Source organism: Myotis daubentonii, chromosome 10, assembly GCF_963259705.1.
Source record: "Myotis daubentonii chromosome 10, mMyoDau2.1, whole genome shotgun sequence".
Classification (NCBI taxonomy): domain Eukaryota; kingdom Metazoa; phylum Chordata; class Mammalia; order Chiroptera; family Vespertilionidae; genus Myotis; species Myotis daubentonii.
Window position 1 is genome coordinate 52,668,879 of NC_081849.1, and position 21,113 is coordinate 52,689,991.

Sequence of the window (21,113 nt, forward strand, 5' to 3'; positions counted from 1 at the left end):
GTTGTACATGAGAGAGAAAGGTGACCGCCTTAAGAACAGCATTAAGGGCACGACCAATGACAGTGTGGTAGGAAAGCAATATCAGAACTTAACGAAATAGGAGTCCATCAAGATATGGCTAAAATACCACAGGAAACACCATGGAACCAGTCAGAGTGTGACTATAGTCAAGGTGGACTTGATTCTTAATTGTTTAAACTTTGAACTGTCCTGAGATTCCTGTTATTGCATGAGCTAGGATTGCAGAAGCTAAAAGAAGCAGAGACTTTCATGCCATTGTATCTGCATGTCCCTGACTATGATGCTATGTCACTCTATTGACTGCATTGCTTAATTTAGCTCATTCATATAGCCTGCATTTTAATTTGTTTTCAAAAACGTTTTTTCATCTCCATGAAAAAATAATTTCCACAAATTGGGCATTACATGTTATTTTTGTGTATATTTCTATTTCTATGTATTTCTTCCTAGTACATTGTGACCAATATAACAATATAATAAGCACTTATTGAATTAATATGTTAACTTATTCATATCAAGTAGGTACATTTAATTAGTCTAAATTACAAGGTTGAAATAAAGATGTAGTCATGTTAACTTTAAAGGAAATTAACTCATTAAAATATGTCAAACCCCCAAAATGTTTTTAATTTTGAATATAGAACATGAGTTTAAAAGAGATGCTATAACTACCTTTTCATCTTTCCTGCCATACTTGACTGCTACCATCTTGATTGGTTCAAGATGTTTTGTGAAATCTATACCTTTACAGTTTTTGAAAGGAGAACAAATCTCCTCTCAATTGACTTGATGCATTGAAGAGAATTGCCTGGGCAATCTCCCTTTATTACATTCAACGACGGTCCAAGGCACAGAGTAGCTTAAAAACGTTCTTTTTATGCTCTTCAGAAAGGTGCACTAATATGGCATGGCTAGATATCTTTTTATTATCTTTCACTGAAAAAAACAACTTTTCAGAAAAAGTAAGTACTTCTATTATATGAACGTTGTTGGCAATTAAATGACCATATGTGATTTGTTCTCCATGTCCTTCCTTATAATACATGGTCCCCACAGTACCTCAAAATGAAACCGGTGGCACCCCAGGAACCTACACCTAGAGCCAGCATCTATTATGATGAATTTAGTTCCCATACAATGCCTTCTCCCTATTAACACTAATTAGGTGCCAAGGAAAATTGGATGATTCATAAAAGCAGAAAGCATTCGGCTTGACCACATTATACAGCAGTGCAAATAAGAATTCTTAATGCTGTTTAACAAATGACTTTTTCACTCTTCATTAAAGCCCCTTGTTGCCATCCAATCTTGATTTTAGAAATTAAAGCTAACAACCAGATTGAGAGAATCAGGAAAGTGACAGCATGGGGCAAAGTCTCAAAGCCACAACTAACAGCATGAAGCAAAGTGAACCTCAAGCTATTGCTGCTCTCAGAGAAGGCTGGGGAGGGGAGGGGGCACACATTTGCAGGGAAACTCAATTACAGCAGCCCTCAGCTCTAGGAAAGTGCTTGTGAATGTTGACACAAAAGCTTTTCCCCTTAATGTTTTAATTAAATACCTAGAAGCCAACGCTTCCTCCCAGTTAGTGTCAGAACGCTGCTTCTCAGTGGATAAATGTTTACAGCAAAAGCTCAGCTGAGGGTTTCTACAAACATGACTCCAAGAACTGAGAAGGCTTTTGCTGAGGCACTTGAGATCAAGAAGGCTGTCGTGATCATAAACTAGCAGCACAATAGCAAGATGGTTTCACCCACCCGAATGCCAGTCATTGGTGCGCTAGTTGGCAATCCCACCTTCATCTTCAGACAAAAGGGCCCTGGTTAGTCATCTGTTTAGTTCTTTAGCTGCGGTGTCATTTGCATGTTGAAGGAGAATCCCTGGATTCAGTCTGCCATTTCTGACAGCCTCCCTCTAGACCCCATTAATGAGCCTTTTAGGGGACAGAATGCAGAGTAGGCAGCAGGCAGCCCACATCAAAATGGAGAGAACAGACAGCGGTGTCGCCTCTTTGTGACGATGGTGTTTAGGTGTTCTTTGTTGAAGAGGATTTTTTAAAAAAACTAAAAATTGTGCCTTTGTAGATATTAAAGCAGCATGAACCGTGTGGTAGATTTGGGAGGTCATTTGGAATTCGGGAGTTTATGAGAGGATACAGAAAAAACTCAAGTGATATTTACAAAATGTACAAACAATGGCACCGACAGGAAGCCAGCCTGGCTTTGGGCATGCCTGGGGAATATCCTTCAGTACACAAATATGCCACTCTTTAATGTTGGTTTGAATCTCATTATCAAATCGCAAGTGAAATGAGACACCCTTTGCCTCTGAAACAGTGATTCTAGAAGCAGAGCAACTGTTCTCTAATAAAGTAGTGCTGCTAAGAGATGTAGGGTCTTAATGTGCTTTGAATGTACATCATTTGTTAGATAATGGACTGTTTCTATCGAACCTATTTTCTCTTTTTCATTCATTAATTTCTAGTTGACTGTGCGTGTGTGTGTACATTCTGAACAGCATTACTTAATGTGTCACATGCAGATTGATGTATCAGGTCTCTGGAGTAGAAGTCCCATTCCAAATAACCTTTGCCCAGGCACTGCCTGCTCCAAGGAAGCATTCCAAAATACACAATTTCCAGAGGCACAGGTTCAACCAGGGCCAGGACTGAAATTTAAAGGGAACAAAACAACTACAAAGTCTCCTATGCAAGTTCTCCATTAAACAGGCAAGGTCTTTTGGAAACAGATATTGGACCCTGGACCCACAACTGTGTTGTGCTGATTGTAAAGCTATGCCATGTATTCTGTTGTAATCAAAGGCCGGGAAGCGAGACCACAAAAGAAGTGGAGAGATGGTTTATTACCAGGGAGATCACTTTTATTTATAGAGTAGCACCAGGGAAGTCACTTATTTTTTATGCATATAGTCCCTTAAGAAAACACTAATAAAGCTTTTATGTACTTTTATATCTCAGTGAACCGTTCAGGCATGCCTTTTAAAACACACAAAGGCAAAAATAGCTGTTTTCTGCTAGGAATGTGTTTATAAGTTGCCCTTTTATTAGATAACTTGAATTCACTTAAGTAAAACAGCAAAAGCATGTTTTCTAAGAGTGCATAAAAAATGTACTTCCACAATGGGTACTCAAATATAATATGGCATATTTATAATGCTTAGTAAGTACTAGAGATTAGATTATTTGTATAGAAGAGATGGATTATACATGTGTGTATGTGAGTGTTCCAACAAGTCAATTTATTTTCAAAAGTAATAAATTAGAACATTGATAGCCTGAGGCTCACCCAGGTTTATATGGGATTCTGGGCATCACTGCCTGTTGCTGTCTAGTCCTTTTTAAAAAACGTTAGCCAACCATTGATGCATGTGATGATATCTGTGATAGTTGGTTTTCACCCACAAATATTTAAGTCATCTTATGCTTTTATGATCCATTTGTAGATATTTATTTCCTATTCTTATAGACAAATGCTGATGTTAAATTATTATCATTTTCATTCTCTGTACTTCTGATTTTATTTTCTCTCATCATTTTACCATTTATATATGTTTTAGAAATCCCTCTCAACCTTGAAGAAAGAGAGTTTGCTATATTTGACTCTAAATATTTTAATGCTATATAAGGTTTGGTTTCTACAATTAAGAATAGAAAGAGAGAGACGAGGAGAAAAGGAGAGAAATAAAGATATTATTTTACTTTATTTTCTTATTAAAAGGAAGTTTTCCAACATCATTTATCAAATAGAGTGTCCTATGTCCTCTAATTTTAAGGTTTACCAATCAGATATCAAAAGTCTCATATATACTTTAGTTACCACTGTGTGTTAATTCATGTTCTTTGAGAATACGGCCTAACGGGGAGATTAGCTGTGCAGGAGGAGAAGTGTGAGAAAAAACTGGGCAGAGCCAGTAAAGACCTGTCAAACCAGGATCCAAGTCTAGCCCAGAGGAGGTAAAAGGGAAATAAGTAAGGTCAAATAGGAAAAGGATTAGACAGTGAAGCAACTTTGGCAAAAATGGTGGAGAGCCCTCTAGCCAAAGGAGTTCACATTGAAGTCCACTATCTTAAAGAATGCACTCACTGTCTCTAAGAATGTATTGGCCACACTCAGTCTTTGGCAGGAGAAGCCAGTGAAAAGTGCAGCCGTGTCATGAGTTGGGTGATGAATTTCAGAGTACAACATCTGTGGTTGTTGGTCATTTACACTTTCTGCCATTTGAAATTTGAGATATATATTCATGGCAGCCGTGCTCTGTAAGAATGGAATATTAAGCCTTCTTTTTACTAAAATAATAAATGAACTTGAATACTAATATGTTTGCCTCTCATCATTTTCCCATTTATATATGTTTTAGAAATCCCTCTCAACCCTGAAGAAAGAGAGTTTGCTATATTTGACTCTAAATATTTTAATGCTATATAAGGTTTGGTTTCTACAATTAAGAATGGAAAGAGAGAGAAGAGGAGAAAAGGAGAGAGATAAAGATATTATTTTACTTTATTTTCTTATTAAAAGGAAGTTTTACAACATCATTTATCAAATAGAGTGTCCTATGTCCTCTAATTTTAAGGTTTACCAATCAGATATCAAAAGTCTCATATATACTTTAACTGTTTTTTGGCTATTTTATTCCTTTGGTCTTTCTCTCTCTCTTTCTCCCTCTCTCTCCCTCCCTCACTCTCTTTCTCTCTGTCTAACAATACAATGGAATCTTCAATTACTATAATTTAACTTTTAGTAAGAAAATTTTTTCTTTTTATTTCTCTTTTTTTCATAATTTTCTTCACTGTTATTGAATCTTAATTATATCATGCATTTTTAGGGTTGGTTTGTTGCATTTATTTAAAAAATGCTGTTGGTAATTTGAATAAATTGAATTACATATTAATTCAAAGAAAACCAATATCTATTGTAATACAGAATCTTCCAATCCAAAAACATGCTAAATTCTCATTTTTCAGGTTTTATTTTCTTTTGTGTTTTAATAATGCTTCATAATTTTCTCTATACATTTCATATATATTGTATTAGACTTATTTCTAGAGCTTTTATCATTTTTGTTGCTGGTGTGAATGGTTGCAACTAATTTTCTAATTAGTTGTTGCTGGAGTGTAGAAGTTTTTGCATGTGAATCTATTATACCAAATTTTGCTAAACTCTTATTATTTCTAAAATGTTTTCTATGTATGATCCTGAATGTTTTATGAGGTAAAATGTTCAAATACTGGCAGTTTTTACACAATTTTTTCCAATGTTTATTTATCTTATTTCTTTTATGTACATAGTTACACTGGTTAGGACCTCTAAGATATTTTTGATGTTAGTTATTCTTTTTTTAAATATATTTTTATTGCTTTCAGAGAGGAAAGGAGAGAAAGAAACATCAATGATAAGAATCATTGACTGGCTACCTCTTGGAAACACCCCCTCCCCCCAGGCTGGGGATCTAACCCACAAAGCCACACAGGCTGGGCGATGTTATTATTCTTATGGTTGTTTTTGTTTTTGTTTTATGGGTTGTTGTTGTTGTTGTTTTTTCTTTTCAGTTTACATGAGATTTTTCTAATGTTTTATCATTAGGTCTACTATTTGCTTATAGATATTCCTTTTCATGATAAGGAAGTTATTTCCTATTCTATTACTAGTTGGTCATTACATTAATGTGTTAGCTCTCTTGGGCCCCTGGTTTAGGATCCAGGTGGGGCTCCAATTAATTTGTTAGACTTCCTACCAAGGGAGAACTTTAGGCCACGCCTCCAGCCCTCCTTACTGCAAGAGACACTGGAAAGGAAAAATTATTCTTTGTTTCAGCAATATCTCAGCTTCAGTGCTCAGCTAAGCATTCCTCTGAGGGCCTCTCTTACTAGTACTGTTTCCCCGTGATTCTTGCTAGCTGATATATAATTAAGAGCTTAAGACATACTTTACTCATTATTTTTGTTTCAAGCAATAATATAAGTATAGTAACCAGTTCACCAAACATGCTTTGTTTATAAAAACAAAAATTATTTTTAAACTTTTTTCACTAATTCTAAAAAGTTTTCATCAGATTGGTTGCTTCCAGTGCCTTTGGGAATATTTCCCTAGATTTGTGGGTGGGAACTAGTACAGGATTAAGTTGATATTCCCATAGAATAACGTGCATATTGCTGAAATAAATGTTACATATATTACATAATATCTAGTTGTTTAAATATCCTAATAGGAATAACACAGGGAAAATTGGGGGGCATTTTAAGCATTGTCTGAAGGAAGAGGTTTTCTTTTCTTTTTTTTTTTTTTTTAAAATGATCTTTATTGTAGAAAGTATTATAGATAGCCACCTTTTTCTCCCCATTGATTCCGCCCCTGCTCCCTTCTCCCCGCCCTCCCACCCCCCAAGGCCTTCACCGAATTGCTGTCTGCGTCCATGGGTTATACATATATCCATATAAATTCTTTGGTTAATCTTTTCCCACCCACTCTCCCCCTCTGTGATTTGTCAGTCAGTTCCATGCTTCCATGTCTCTGGATCTCTTTTGTTTCCCAGATCTATTAGATTCCACATATAAGTGAGATTATGTTATACTTGTCTTTCTGTGACTGGATTATTTCAAGTTTACATTATCTACCCTTTGATTAGTCATTGTATAGCACCATGGAAAACAAGTCTTAAAGAAAAATTAATTATAGGTTTTTTAAAAAATATATTATTATTGATTTCAGAGAGGGAGAGAGAGATAGAAACACCAATGATGAGAGAGAATCCTTGATCAGCTGCATCCTGGATGCCCCACACTGGGGATCGAGCCCACAACCAGGGCATATGGCTTGACGGGGAATAAAACTGTGACCTCCTGGTTCATAGGTCAACCACTGAGCCATGCCAGTAGGCCTAATTGTAGGTTTTACACAAGAGGACTTATCTTTAGTAAATTTACCTTATTAAAACATCAGTGGGGATAATATATATGAAAGAGGAAATATTGTTTAAGATAAACATTCACAAAAACATCTGGGAGCTGAAATCAATTCCTAATGTTAACATACTCAATGGCATGCACTTGTTTTAAAAGTCTGCAGTATATTTTATTATGTCCTTATGTTTTGTTTTTGCTGACACTTTAAGAGATGACATCTGGCTAATAAAACACCGAAGAAAAACAGAGAATCATTGGACTGATTGTGAAACATGAAATGTCATTTAGTGTGTAAGAACTGACAGTTTTTTTTCCGAATGAAATGTTCCAAATGACTAGTTTCTACTGGATAATTCATTGAAGCCATTCAAAATAAATAGGGATTTTTAAGTAAGATATGTTATCTTTCGTAGAACACAGAAAGAAGGTCAACACTAGGAAAATAAAATGAATTATTTTGATAATCTGCACATCAAGCCGTGGCTATTGTTTTGATAGAAGGGCAAGAATCACCTCCCTTTTATACATTGCTGTGACCCCCAGCACCTAAAATGGGCATGGCACATAGTAGGTCCCTAATAAATCTTGATTAAATGATTTAGTAAAATTCAACAAAGCACCTTGAAGCTGCTAAGTTAATTAATTCCTCCTACAAAATTAATAATCTGTGTTTGTTTTCAGTAATGTCCTGCCCTTTACTAGTCCTGGAACACTCTCCAGATAATAATTATATGGTTATAAAAGGACTATTTAATTTACTAAATTAAATCAAATTTTCTGAAATAAAATCTAAAAATTAAAAGATTCAAATACTTAAAAAAAAAAGCAAAAGCCATGTAATGCATGTAATAAAACACAACAGTGATGAATTTTGGGCTTCTCCAGCACTTACCTCATTTTACTTTTTAAATACTTGTTCTTGTTTTAGTATATACATATATATTATATTTATTATATTTATTATATTTATTATATTTATATCAGGCTTGATTGACCTATCATATAAATAGATAAATCTAATTGCAATGCATGAGAATATTTTAGATTCTTGTACTGCCCCTCCTAACCATTCTTCCAAGTTATATTTCAATTTTTAATATTTGTTTTCATTTTCATATATCAAATTCTTTAAATTCTCATTGTCCACCCTTACCACACATCTATTCTAAAGGGTTTAATGTTTATCTTTTTATTTGTATAAGTTCTTACAGCATGAGTATTTTAGTCTCCATATGTTCTTAGTTCATGCAAATAGTATTAGCACACTATCTGGATTTACTTCCTACCAGTTAGCAATATATTTTTAAGAGCCATCTCTATTGCTATATTTATAAGTAGTAAATATAGTAACAATTGCCACTAGCTACTTATTCATCATACATAGAATGAAGATACCGTGTGATTGGTAAAGGACAATCAATTAATACCAACAATAAGATGACAGAAATGTTAGTATTGTCTGACAAAGACTTTAAAGCAGCCATAATAAACATGCTTCAACAATTACAAGCATGTTTAAACACATGAAAAAAAAAAAACTCTTGGGAAATAAATATAAATTCTTAGTAAAGAAACAAGATATGAAGAAGAGCCAAATGGAAAAATTTAGAAGTGAAAGATACAGTAACAAAAATTTAGAAAACCCAATGATGGTCTTAAGAGCAGAATGGAGGGAATAGAGGATAGAATAGAGGAGAGAAATCTTAAAGATAGAACAAGAGAAATTATTCATTGTAAAAAAGAGAAAATAAACTGGGAGAAAAAAAAACGATAGCATCTCAGGGCCCTGTAGAAATATAGCAAAAGATCTCAAAATTTATGCTATAGACCACAAACAGATATTTCTCATGAACATAAGTATAAACATACTTAAAAAAAGATTATCAAATAGAATTCAGCAATGTATAAAAATGTATTAAAACACCCTCATCCAAAACCTAACATCTTACACAATTATTTTTTTTTAAATATATTTTATTGATTTTTTACAGAGAGGAAGGGAGAGAGATAGAGAGTTAGAAACATCGATCAGCTGCCTCCTGCACACCTCCTACTGGGGATGTGCCCACAACCCAGGTACATGCCCTTGACCGGAATCGAACCTGGGACCCCTCAGTCCACAGGCCGACACTCTATCCACTGAGCCAAACCGGTTCCGGCCTTACACAATTATTAACACAAAATTAATCATGGACTTAATTATAAAATATAAGACTATAAAACTCCTAGGTAAAAAAAATAGAAACATAGAAGAGTTCTTTGGGATCTAGACTGATGGTTGCCAGAAGGGAGGGTGCTGGGAGTTGGGAAAGGTGAAAAAGTTGGAGGAATTAAGAAATACAAATTGGTAGTCACAAAATAATCATGGGGATGTAAAATAAAACACATGGAGTATAGTCAATAATATTGTCATAACTATATAGTGCCAGGAGGATACTTATAATATCGAGTGGATCACTTTATAAAGTACATGACTGTCTACTCACTCTGCTAATATGAAATAATATTGAGAGTAAACTTTAATAAAAAATCTAAAAAAAACTCAATAGCTAAAAAAAATTAGTTAGAAAATGGCGGGGTGGGGGCGGGCGGAAGGTGGGAAGCCATTTCACTGAAGATACAGGTGGCAAATAACCATGGGAAAACATGTTCGACATCATTAGCCATCAGGCAAATGAAGATTAGAACCATGATAAGATATCACTACACACCTGTAAGAATAACTAAAATAAAAAATAGTGATGACACTGAATGCTGGCCAGGATCAGAGAAACCAGATCATGCATACATTGCTCATTATATTGTGGGAGTTTCAAATGATACCGTCACGCTGGAAAACAGTTTGGCAGTTTCTTTTAAAAATACACATGCAACAGTGATATGGCTCAGCAATGAAAACTTATGTGCACACAAAAACCTGTACTTGAATGGAATAGCCGTTTTATCTATTATAGCCCAAACTACCAACAACCATATTTCCTTCAACAGGGATATGATTAAATGAACTGCTATGTTCTTACCATGGAATACTACTCAGAAATCAAAATGAACCAAGTAGTGATAAATGAAGAGCTATATCTTCCTGTTGGATTGATCCCTTTATAATTAGGTAGTGTCCTTCTTTGTCTATTGTTATAGCTCTTATTGTAAAGTCTATTTTTCTAGTATTGCTAACCTTGCTTTTTTATGTCTTCATTTGCATGAAATAACTTTTTTCATCCTGTTAATTTCAGTTTTGGTGTTTTTCAATCTGAAGTAGTTCTCTTGTAGACAGTATATGTATGGATCTTGTTTTCTTACTCATTCAGCCACAGAATGTCTCTTGATTGGAGCATTTAATTCATTGATATTTAAAGTGATTATTGATAGCTTTAGTTGTTGTTTTATTATTCATGCTTATGGTTATTTTATTTCATTTTTTTAAAAAAAGCCTTTTTAACATTGCTTTTAAATCCTGTTAGTGATGATGGATTCCTCTTTTTTAAATATGTTTTTATTGATTTTAGAGAAGTATTGAAAGAGAGAGAAACATCAATAGGTTTCCTCCTATATGTACCCCAACCAGGGATTGAACCCACAACCTGGGTATGTGCCCTGATGATGAATCAAACCATGGATGACAGTCAACCAACTGAGCCACACAAGTCAGGATGGTGATGAGTTCCTTTCATTTTTTCTTTTCTGAGCAGCTCTTTATCTTTCCTTTGATAATAGCCTTGTTGGGTAGAATAATCTTGGTTGTAGGTTCTTACTTTTTATCACTTTGAATATTTTGTGCCAATCCGTATGGCCTGAAAAGTTTTTGTTTACAAATGAGCTGATAGTCTTATGAAAGCTATCTTGTAGATAACTAGCTGCTTTTCTCTTGCTGCTTTTAAGATTATCTCTTTGTTTTTAACCTTTGGCATTTTAATTGTGATGTGTCTTGGTGTGGGCTTTGTTGAGTTTATCTGGTTTGGGGCTCTATGTGCTTCCTGGACTTGTGTGTCTGTTTCCTTCATCAGGTTAGGGAAGTTTTCAGTCACTATTTTTATCAAACAGTTTTTTAATCCATTGCTTGCTCTCTTCTCCTTCTGGTATGCCTATGATGAAAATGTTGGTCTGCTTGCAGTTGTCCCAGAGTTCCATTGAACTAACTATTTCTTGAATACTTTTTATTTTTTTCATTTTTCTGTTCTGATGGGTGTTTTCTGCTACCTTGTCTTCCATTTTTTTAATTTGATTATCTGCTTCAAGTAATCTGCTATTAATTTCTTATAGTGTATTATTTATTTCAATTATTATTCTTCATTACTTACTGTTGTTTTTTTAATGGTTGTTATGTACTTTTTATGTTTACTGTCTCTTTGTTGAAGTTCTCATTTAGCTGCTCTATTCTTCCCCTAAGTCCATTGGGGATCCTGATCACCAGTGTTTTGAACTGTATTTGATAGATGGCTTGCCTCTTTTGTGTCTATTTCTTTTTCTGGACTTTTTTCCTATTCTTTTATTTGAGATATGTTTCTTTGTCTCCTCATTTTGGCTGCCTCTCTGTAGTTTAATTCTATGAATTAGGTAGATCTTCTATATCTTCCAGTATTGGCAAGGTGGCCATATATAGTAGGTGTCCTGTGGGGTCCAGTGGCTCTGTCTCCCTGGTTACCTGAGTGGGGTGCTCTAGGAGTGTCCCTGCATGAATTGTGTGTGCCCTCCTGTTGTAGTGGAGCCTTGATTACTGTTTCTTTGTCAGTTTGGTAGGGTTGCCTGTCAGGTTGAATTGCTGTGAGGACTTGCTACAACCACAGTGGGGCCTGCTGAGACCACCCCTTAGGTGTGCTATTTATGAAGCAAACAGAGTGGTTTTCTGTTGTTGTCTGAGAAGAACCACTGGATATGTTCGTTCAGAGGCCTCTTGGGAGGGGCTCTGACCTGCGGCCTCCTCTGGAGGGACTTCTTGAATTGAGATATCCCTTTCAATTCTTAACCACCACACATGGGTACTGGGCTAGACGGTTTCATGTCTCTGCCCCTCCTATCAGTCTGAGGTGGCTTCTTTATATCCTTAGTTATTGGAGTACTAGAGGCCCAGTGCATGAAATTCATGCATGGGTAGAGTCCCTAGTGACTTCTGGCTGCTAGCCGGGGCCTCCCTTCCCTGGTTGCTGGTTTCTGGTCACTGCCTTCCTTTGTTTCGTGCCACCCCCTGGTGGTCAGCGCATGTCATAGTGAGCAATTGAACTCCCAGTCAGTCGAACTCCTGAGGGGACACTTTGCATATTAGGCATATATATATATATATTATTCAGTTTCCAGGTGGTTTTTCCAGTTGATTGGTCTGTATTGTAGTTATAATTTCGAAGTGTTCATGGGAGTTGGTGCATACAGTGCTTTCCTACTCTACCATCTTGACCAGAAGCCTAATCTATTCCTATTATGATTTTAAATTCTTTTAAACCAATAATTCATGGACTAGAATTTGACTATGATTAATAAGATAGCTTTAGGATATAATTATTTGATTCAAATGTGTATGCATTTTTATTTTTTTTTTAAACCTCAAACTTATTTATGGAACAGTTGTCCCATTTAAATGCTTGTTCTATGTTGATTAGTTTGACCTACCTATACAGAAAGCTCAGACTTAGAATATTATATGTTTTTCCTAGAAAATGTTCCTTTACTATTCTCTCAGCAAAGGAGGGCTGTGTGATTTCATTCCTTTTGTGTTTAGCTCTTGGTTGATTCATAGCCATAGCCTCTTATTCAAAACCAACACGAATTATAGGTCCTTTGGCAACTACAATAGAAAATGCACTTGCTTTAAGAAATGTTTGCCATGATACTAACATTATATTATAGGAATTGCATTTAGACTTCTAAGAAAAGCATTTGTAACATTATTTACAACATCCTTTTTCTTGCCCCTGGCTTTATAAAACTACCTCCTTCTCTACAGACCTATCCAGTCCTCCTGGATGCCTTTGAAACACTGCCAAACTACCATAATAGTCATTGTTATGGGAAAGCTTTTGTGTCCCTAACACAACCTCTTTTATCAAAAAGTAAACTATGCTTTAGAAAATGTATGAATAAGAAAGGGAAGGGTGATTAAGCAAGTTATACTCATTGACATTGTTTCAAAAAATGTTAGGGAATATTTTTGTTCCAAATTCCCTGAGGAGAGAAAAAACAAACTGAACCTAAATTTCTATAGAAAAATTTTAGCGAGGGCCCAGCCAGTGTGTCTCAGTGGTTGAGTGTTGACTCATGAGCCAAGAGGTCCTTGGCTCAATTCCGGGTCAGGGCATATGCCTGGGTTGTGAGCTCAATCCCCAGTAGGGGCATGCAGGTGGCAGCTGCTCAATGTTTCCCTGTCATTGACATTTCTATTTCTCTATCCCTTCCCCTATCTCTCTCTCAAAAATCATATATATATATATATATATATATATATATATATATATATATATATATATATATATGTTTAGCTAGGAATGAAGAAACCTTCTTGACTTAAGGATTTGCAAAGACACCAAAATCTATACTAAAGATGGTAAATTTCTTTAAATAAAATCAGAAAATGCCAAATTTTAAAGTCATCTTCCTTTAGACAGGTGTTTCTCAATTTGACACTGTTGACAGGGTTCTTCAAATTTTTGTTTGGGATCAGAGGACATTGTGTTCATTGTAGGATGTTTAGCACCAACGCTGGTCTTTATCCTATAGATGCCATTAGGATTCTCTGAAGTGACAACAAAAATGTCTCCAGACATTTCCAAATGTAGGAGGAGGGGGAAATCAACCCAGCTGAAAACTACAGGTGTAGATTACTGGTCTATGAATTGTCAGTGGGTCTTATTTTATATTCTAGGGGTCTTATTTTCCATCCTCATTAGGGACTATTTCTAACCATCTTTATGCTATTGTAACATCTAACTTTGTTTTTCTTTATTATCCTTCTCTCAGCTGATGGTTAAATACTTCAGTCAAATTTTTCTAGTGAGTTTCCTTCCCCATTTTAATATGACTCTTTCCTACCTCCTCTTCCCACACTCCTCTTTCCTCCTACCACACTGTCAGGTAATTTATTTTTCCTCATTCTTAATTTAAAAAGTTATATCAGACAAAAACATTCTACTGGTTTCTTTTGTTTGTTTGTTTGTTTTGTTTTGTTTTTGTTTTTGTTTTTTGTTGATTTTTTTGCCACATTTACATTCTCTGCTTTCTTAAGCAGAGAGTAGTCCCCCAACATAATTTCAGATAACATCTCCCCTCACATTATATATCTATATCTACAGAGATCAGCCCAAACAGTATCCACTTCTTTCAGTGTATGCTATATCATTGGAAACCATTGGGGTCAGAAACCACGGGCATTTTCTGATAGCAAAACAGAGTTTAAGCATAAGGCAAACCCAAGAAAACAATAATCAAAGTACAGAGGCAGTAGCAGCAGACTGTAGCATTCATTTTAATTTAGTGAACTGAGTTTATTTGGGTGGCCATTATTTACCTCATAGCCTAGAAATAATTCATATTTTTGAGTTGTATCACTGGACTGAAGGAGCAACTGGATTTACATGCTGCATGGGGTTGGGCCAATAGATAGTTGCATGTACATCAGAGACAGGCAAAGTCTAGTCTGTGTTCTAGAATGGGAGTAGAAGGGGTATCATATTCTCTGGACCATCTTTAGGGAACAGGTTAATTATTCTCTGCCCCCCTCCCAGCTACTTTTCTTTCTTTTTTTAAAAAAATATATTTTATTGATTTTTTACAGAGAGAAAGGGAGAGGGATAGAGAGTTAGAAACATCGATGAGAGAGAAACATCGATCAGGTGCCTCCTGCACACTCCCCACTGGGGATGTGCCCGCAACCAAGGTACATGCCCTTGACCGGAATCGAGCCTGGGACCCTTGAGTCCGCAGGCCGATGCTCTATCCACTGAGCCAAACCGGCCAGGGCTACTTTTCTTTTTTTTAAATTTTTTTTGTTGATTTCAGAGAGGAAGGGAGAGGGAGAAGAGACAGAACATCAATTATGAGAAAGAATCATTGATGGATCAGCTGCCTCCTGTATTCTCCACTCCCCCCTCCCCCCCTCACAACACACACACACACTGGAACTGAGCCCACAACCGGACAGGTGCCCTGACTGGGTATCAAATCATGACCTCCTGGTTCATGGGTGTATGCTTAACCACTGAGCAACACCAGCCCGGCCCAGCAACTTTTCTTTACCACACCTCCCTTTAAATTAATAGCATTTAACCCTTATAACATATTAAAATCACTTACAGAAATTTAAAAAGAAAGTGTAGTCCTGACTGGTATATTGTGAGGTGGTTAGAGCATCACTCAGAGGACTGAAGGGTCATGGTTTTGATTCCTGGTTAAGGGCATGTACCTGGGTTATAGGTATGATCTTCAGTCCCAGTCAGTGGTCAGGGCATGTATGGAAGGCAACCAATCTATCAATGTGTCTTTCATCTTTCTTACCTCTCTCTCCTTTCTGTCTTTCTTTCTCTCCCTTCCACTATCTCTAAAAATCAATGGGAAAAATATCCTTGGGTGAGGAAAGGAAATAAAGGAAGGAAGAAAGGATGGAGGGAAAGAAAGAAGGGAGGGAGGGAGGGAGGAAGGAAGAAAGGAAAATGTAGATGTTTAGATCCCTCTCTGCAGATTATAATTTAATTGTTCTAGTAGAGGCCTGAGCATCTCTGTGTTTTAAAAAGTTCTGTAGGTGATTTTCACATGCAGCCAATATTGAGAACCATTGAATAAAGAGCTCTTGTATTGTTGGGGAAATTCTTTGTTTTGCAACAAAAGAATTAATGGACATATCTTATTTTCAACTGTTCTGCTAAATTTATCCAAATGTACATACTTTTATGGATGACAAACATTCTACTTTTTTTAGAACCAATTGTTACAGCTACAGCTCTTCCCCTAACTTGTTATTCTTTTTTAATTTTTTTTTTTTTGGTAACATGTTAGATATAAGTGAAATCTGGTTTGAGGATCATGATACATTTTTTTAGGGTTAAAAATTTGATTTTCCAAATATGAAAAAAATGCATTCTAAGATAATGATGTTAAGTACACCAATCTTAAAAACTAGAAACTATAAGAAATATATAAAAAATACTAGATAGTTCTAGTTTTGAAAGAGTACCAATCTATTTAAGGATAACATGTATAGGTATATGATAGTATAGCAGTAAATACCATTTACTATTATATAAGATATATATATATATTATAATATAATATAATAATATAGCCTATCATAAATTAGTTTAAGAAGTCCATAGTATTAGCTTTCAAAGGAAGTGAAGACATGAGACAAGTTGTACGAGCACAGCACAGAATTATCATTGTAGATTATGATAGTCTGTGAGTATTTAATGGTGAGAATTTATAAACAATGAAGGCTATGACTCATGTCCAGGCTTGGAATGTCCTCCTTTTATAGAGAAGACATAGGACAAGGCATAACAGCGAAAAGAGAAGCAGTGTGATAAACAAAAGCAAAAATTAGACAGTGCCAGGTGCACTCAAGGAAACATAAGCAGTTCGTTTTCAATAAGAGAAGGATTTTAAAATGTTATTTGGGAGTTGTTAAAAGCATATACTGTAGCCAGTTTATAGAATATTTTAGACATAAAAAAGGTTGAAAATGATGTCTAAAGAGGTAATTTGAATAGTTTTTAACAATGTAATTATATTTAAAAAATTCTCAAGCCTCTTATTGATCCCACTGGTTGCAGTCACCCACTTCTTTGTACTGATATGAACAATATCATGGATCCTGGCAACATACGCCCTTTGAAAACTATATCAAACCTGAGCGCCTGGTTTATTGTCAATCTAAAGGCAATGTTATTATATTGTATAGTTAAAGGTCATAAAATGCTGTCAATGAAGTTTGTGATTTTTTTCTCAGATGAATGTGGTTATGAAAGCAATATGCAGGCAGATGTTTAATATAAAATATCCTTCACATTTCAGAACAAACAACATATGGAACAAGTCACCATTTTACTTGATGTGCTGACGCTGAAATTAGTTCAGAACCAATATGTTTTGATTTAGTTTATCTTTGTCATAGCACAATGCCAACCAACATGTTTCAGCAGATTACAGTTAATAAGGGGACATATTGTTAATTTCTTCAACTTTAAAGCTGCCTCTTAAGTGCCCTTCTTTGTTCAGTGTTGTGACAATGAGAGATATAGTCACAGATAATGAATTTTTTAAATGTTTTCTCTTTTTTCTAGTTTTAATGAGAAATAATTTACATAGTTTAAGGCGTACACCATAAATGTTTGAATTACATATATTGTGAAATGATTTACCACAATAGCTTCAGCTAACATCCATCTTCTCATATAGATAATAAGAAAGAAGGAAAAAATTGTTCTCCTTTTGAGGAGAATTCTTAGTATTTACTCTCTTACTTTCCTATATGTCATACAGCAGGGTGAGCTATAATCATCATGTCGTACATTAGACATTATATCCCGAGTACTTATTTATCTTACAGCTGGAAGTTTGTACCTTTTGACCACCGCCCCCCCCCCCTTTCTCCATCTCTGGTACCACAAGTCTTATCTCTTTTTCTATGAAATTTTAAGAGCTTTTTTTAATTAGTAAAGTGATATGTGGGACTTTTATATTATGAATAAAAACAGAAAGACATTCGAACCTGGGAAATGTTGGAATCAGAAAATGCTATAAATAGGATTGATTTCTTTAATTGCTCAGATCTTGTCCAGAGAAATAAATTGAGCTCAACTAACCATTCTGTTCCTTTTTAGCATACTTATGGAAAAGCAGGCAATTAAAAGATGAAAGAGGGAAAAAATAACTGATGAATGCATTTTATACTCACTTTATTTTTAGATTGAACTTCCAGTGTCATCTTATTGCAATGAGAAGTATTTCATATCAACCCCAGGAAATTTAACATTTAAGTTCCATGTTAAAAATAAAGTATGCTATTTCCCCCGAATTCAAACCGACTATTTTAGACAACAAGAATGCTAACTATATATAATGAACATTTTGGCATTGCATTGATGGGTATCATGTGTTGGAATATATTTACATTCAAATATTGTTTTTCTTACCCACATCACCTCCTTGCCCTAAAAAAGTTCATGAAGATATAGGGGGATGGGGGACATCTACAATACTGTCAACAATAAAAAATTAAAAATATATAATGTTTAAATTTCAGTTACTGAATCTCAGAGATGAAAGGACCCAGAAGTCTAGCCAGTTCAATACTTTTTTCTGAAGTGCCTCTGACCAATGGACAGCAGCCTCTGGTTTATCAACACAGTGTTGATATGGGCACGCTGTTGCCTGCGTCTTGGGCCACCTGTCCTATTATTTAACAAATCCCGATTTAGGGAAAAATATCTTCTTGTGTTTGTTTTTCCTGTCAAATGAAAAGCAAAATTGTTAAATCACAGCAGTTCCATCGCCCTCCAGTCTTGTTCATTTCCTCTTTACCTCACCTATATATAAACCCAACAGGTGTTGCTGGCCACATCTTAGGGTTGTGCATAGCCTTCCCTAAGTTACCCGTGCAGAAAGGCCCTCCTCAGAGGGAGCCCCAGTTAAACAGGGTGCTGCAGTTGGGAAGCTTCTGGGGACATGTGATTTCAAAACCTTTCCTGCCAGAAGTGGGCCTGTCAATATCAAAAGCTAGCTTTTATTGTTCATTAGATTCCACATATAAGTGAGATCATTTGGTAATTGTCTTTCTCTAACTGGCTTATTTCACTTAGCATAATGCTCTCCAGGTTCATCCAGGCTGTGAACAAGAGGCATGGATACATGGAACAGACTGACAGCTGTCAGGGAGGAGGGGGTTGGAGGAGACTGGGTGGAAGAAAGTGAAGAGATTAGCCAAAGAACATACATGCATAGCCCATGGACACAGACAACAGTGAGGTGATTGATGGCCAGAAGGAAGGGGCGGCAGGGGCTGAGTGGAGGTAGGCAAAGGGAGGGGGTGGGGCCACCGGTAATAGTGTCAACAATAAAATTAATTTTAATAAAACTAGCTTTTTGCACCTGCAGGAGTTTTTTTCTTTATTTGCTGCATCTCTCTATGAAAAGGCACTTTTAAAAAAATAAACTTAAAGCTTTATTGTTGAAAGCATTACCTAAGTTCCCCTTTTTCCTCCATTAACCTCTTCCATCCAGCCTCCACCCCCCAAACCGGACCCTCCTCACCCCACTGTCTGTGTCCATAGGTTATGCATATATATATAAAGTTCATTGGTTGATCTCTTCCCACCCACCCTCCCTTACCTTCCCTCTGAGGTTCAACAGTCTGTTTGTTTGTTTTTGTTTTTTAAACTGGGAAGAAAACTTTTAAGAAAAAAAAGTATGGGCTTCCTTGTCAGACAGAAGGAAATTCCAATATTTCTAAAAAAATATTATTTAAAAGGTGAATTATCAAAATTAAGCTTGAAAAAAATATAAAATCAGTTATTAAAATCTTGCTTATGTCCTTATGATCATCACCCAAGTCTTGCAGTCTCTAAGCCAATGAAACTTATCACCTTTCAGAACATATCAAGGTCTGAGCAGGGTTTTCCCAGTTTTTGACCAGATAGCTTTATTGTTTTAGCTAAGTTTGGCTCTGAAATCTCTTCTGTTCGCAATCAATACTCTTTTCACCATCTGCTAGCTTTCATCCAGCTGATCCTAAATGTACCAAACAACTTCCTTCTCCTTAATTGTTGCCCAGTATTCTTTCCTTTTAAATTGTAGATCAAGCCTACTTCCTTGATTTTATACCACTAATTTTCTAAACCTACCATTTAATTCTTGAATCATCACATTCAGCACACTGTTGCGTTTCTGGACACATATTTATCTGGGTTTTATATTTATCAGTCTTAGCCTCATTGAAGAGACTGACCTTGAAGTCAGACCGAATCCTAGTTTCACTCCTTATCTGAAGACTAACCATAGGTAGAGTGCATGATTATTCAAACTGCAATGCCATTTAAAAAATGTTAATAAGAGTTGGTATAGGAATAGGTAAGTGTGTTGCATAGCTATATAAGATAGTAGATCGTCAATATAGAAAATCTGTTATTTTAAGAGTGTATTATGATTTTTGTTTAAGGCCAGCCTAATTCCCAAATACCTGCTAGATGTTACTACCAGTTGTTTGTTTAAAACCAAACTAAATTTTATTCCAAGCATTCTCTTAAAAAAAATAGTTTGTTGATTTTTCTTAGAGAGAGAAAAGAAGAGGGAGAGAGAGAAAGAAACATCACTATGAGAGAGAAACATCCAATGGCTGCCTCCTACTCATCCCCTCCCCAGGCCGTGCCTGCATTCCAGCCATGGGCCCTGACCAGGAATTGAACTGGCAACCTTTCAGTGCACAGGATGCCCAACCAACTGAGCCACACCAGCCAGGGATATTCTAAGCATTCTTGATCTCCTTACTCTTTTGTCATTAGACTAAAAAAGTTAGTGACTTCCAGAGTCACTTCCCCTTCCTCATTCAGGGGAAATACTTTTTGATTCTGGTTCTAGAATGTGTCTTGCATCTAAAACTTATGACCTTTGGATCTCATGCTTTGTTGTGATGTCTTGTTGTTTTCAGCCCTTGACTTCAAAGTTTTTTCTTTTCAAATTGTATTTTCATATTAAAAAATATCATTAGCTTATAATTGGACTCTGCGACCAAATTATTTGTTCATATGTTCTAGTCCCTCTGTATACTGAATACCTGCTCCATCCTCATTACAGCCTCAGGCCTCTTCACCAGCTCTGGGATGCTCCTCTCCTATCATGGCCTTGCTCATGCATTTCCCGCTGCCTCAAGCTATTCTCCCACAGTTTTGTACTTATCCCAGGTCCACCATTCCTCAAGACAAAATATTATCTTTTCCATGAAGAATCATTAGGGTACACTTGACCTTAAGTCTTTCCTTGCTCTAAACTGAAGCCCTTACTGCCAGCACTGCTTTAGAACACCGTTTTATGCTGTGTGCATTGTCTTGGTCTCTTCTTCCACCATCTCTACTCTCTTCTTCAACACATGCTGACACTCAGATATTATCTTCTCATGCAGCCTCCCATGACTCCTCTCTAAGAGTTTATCTATTCTCCCCAACATTTACTATCCCTGTCCCGCATTTATTTTCCCCAT

General features: G+C 35.9%; 1 long non-coding RNA gene across 1 annotated transcript in view; it reads right to left on the reverse strand.

Annotated features, from left to right (window-relative positions):
• Positions 1–8,896: 8,896 nt before the first annotated feature.
• Positions 8,897–21,113, reverse strand: part of LOC132211497 (uncharacterized) — a 217,004-nt gene continuing 204,787 nt past the window's right edge. Inside the window, exon 2 of the long non-coding RNA XR_009447460.1 lies at positions 8,897–9,103. This is a non-coding gene — a long non-coding RNA (uncharacterized LOC132211497). The remainder of the gene's footprint in view (positions 9,104–21,113) is intronic.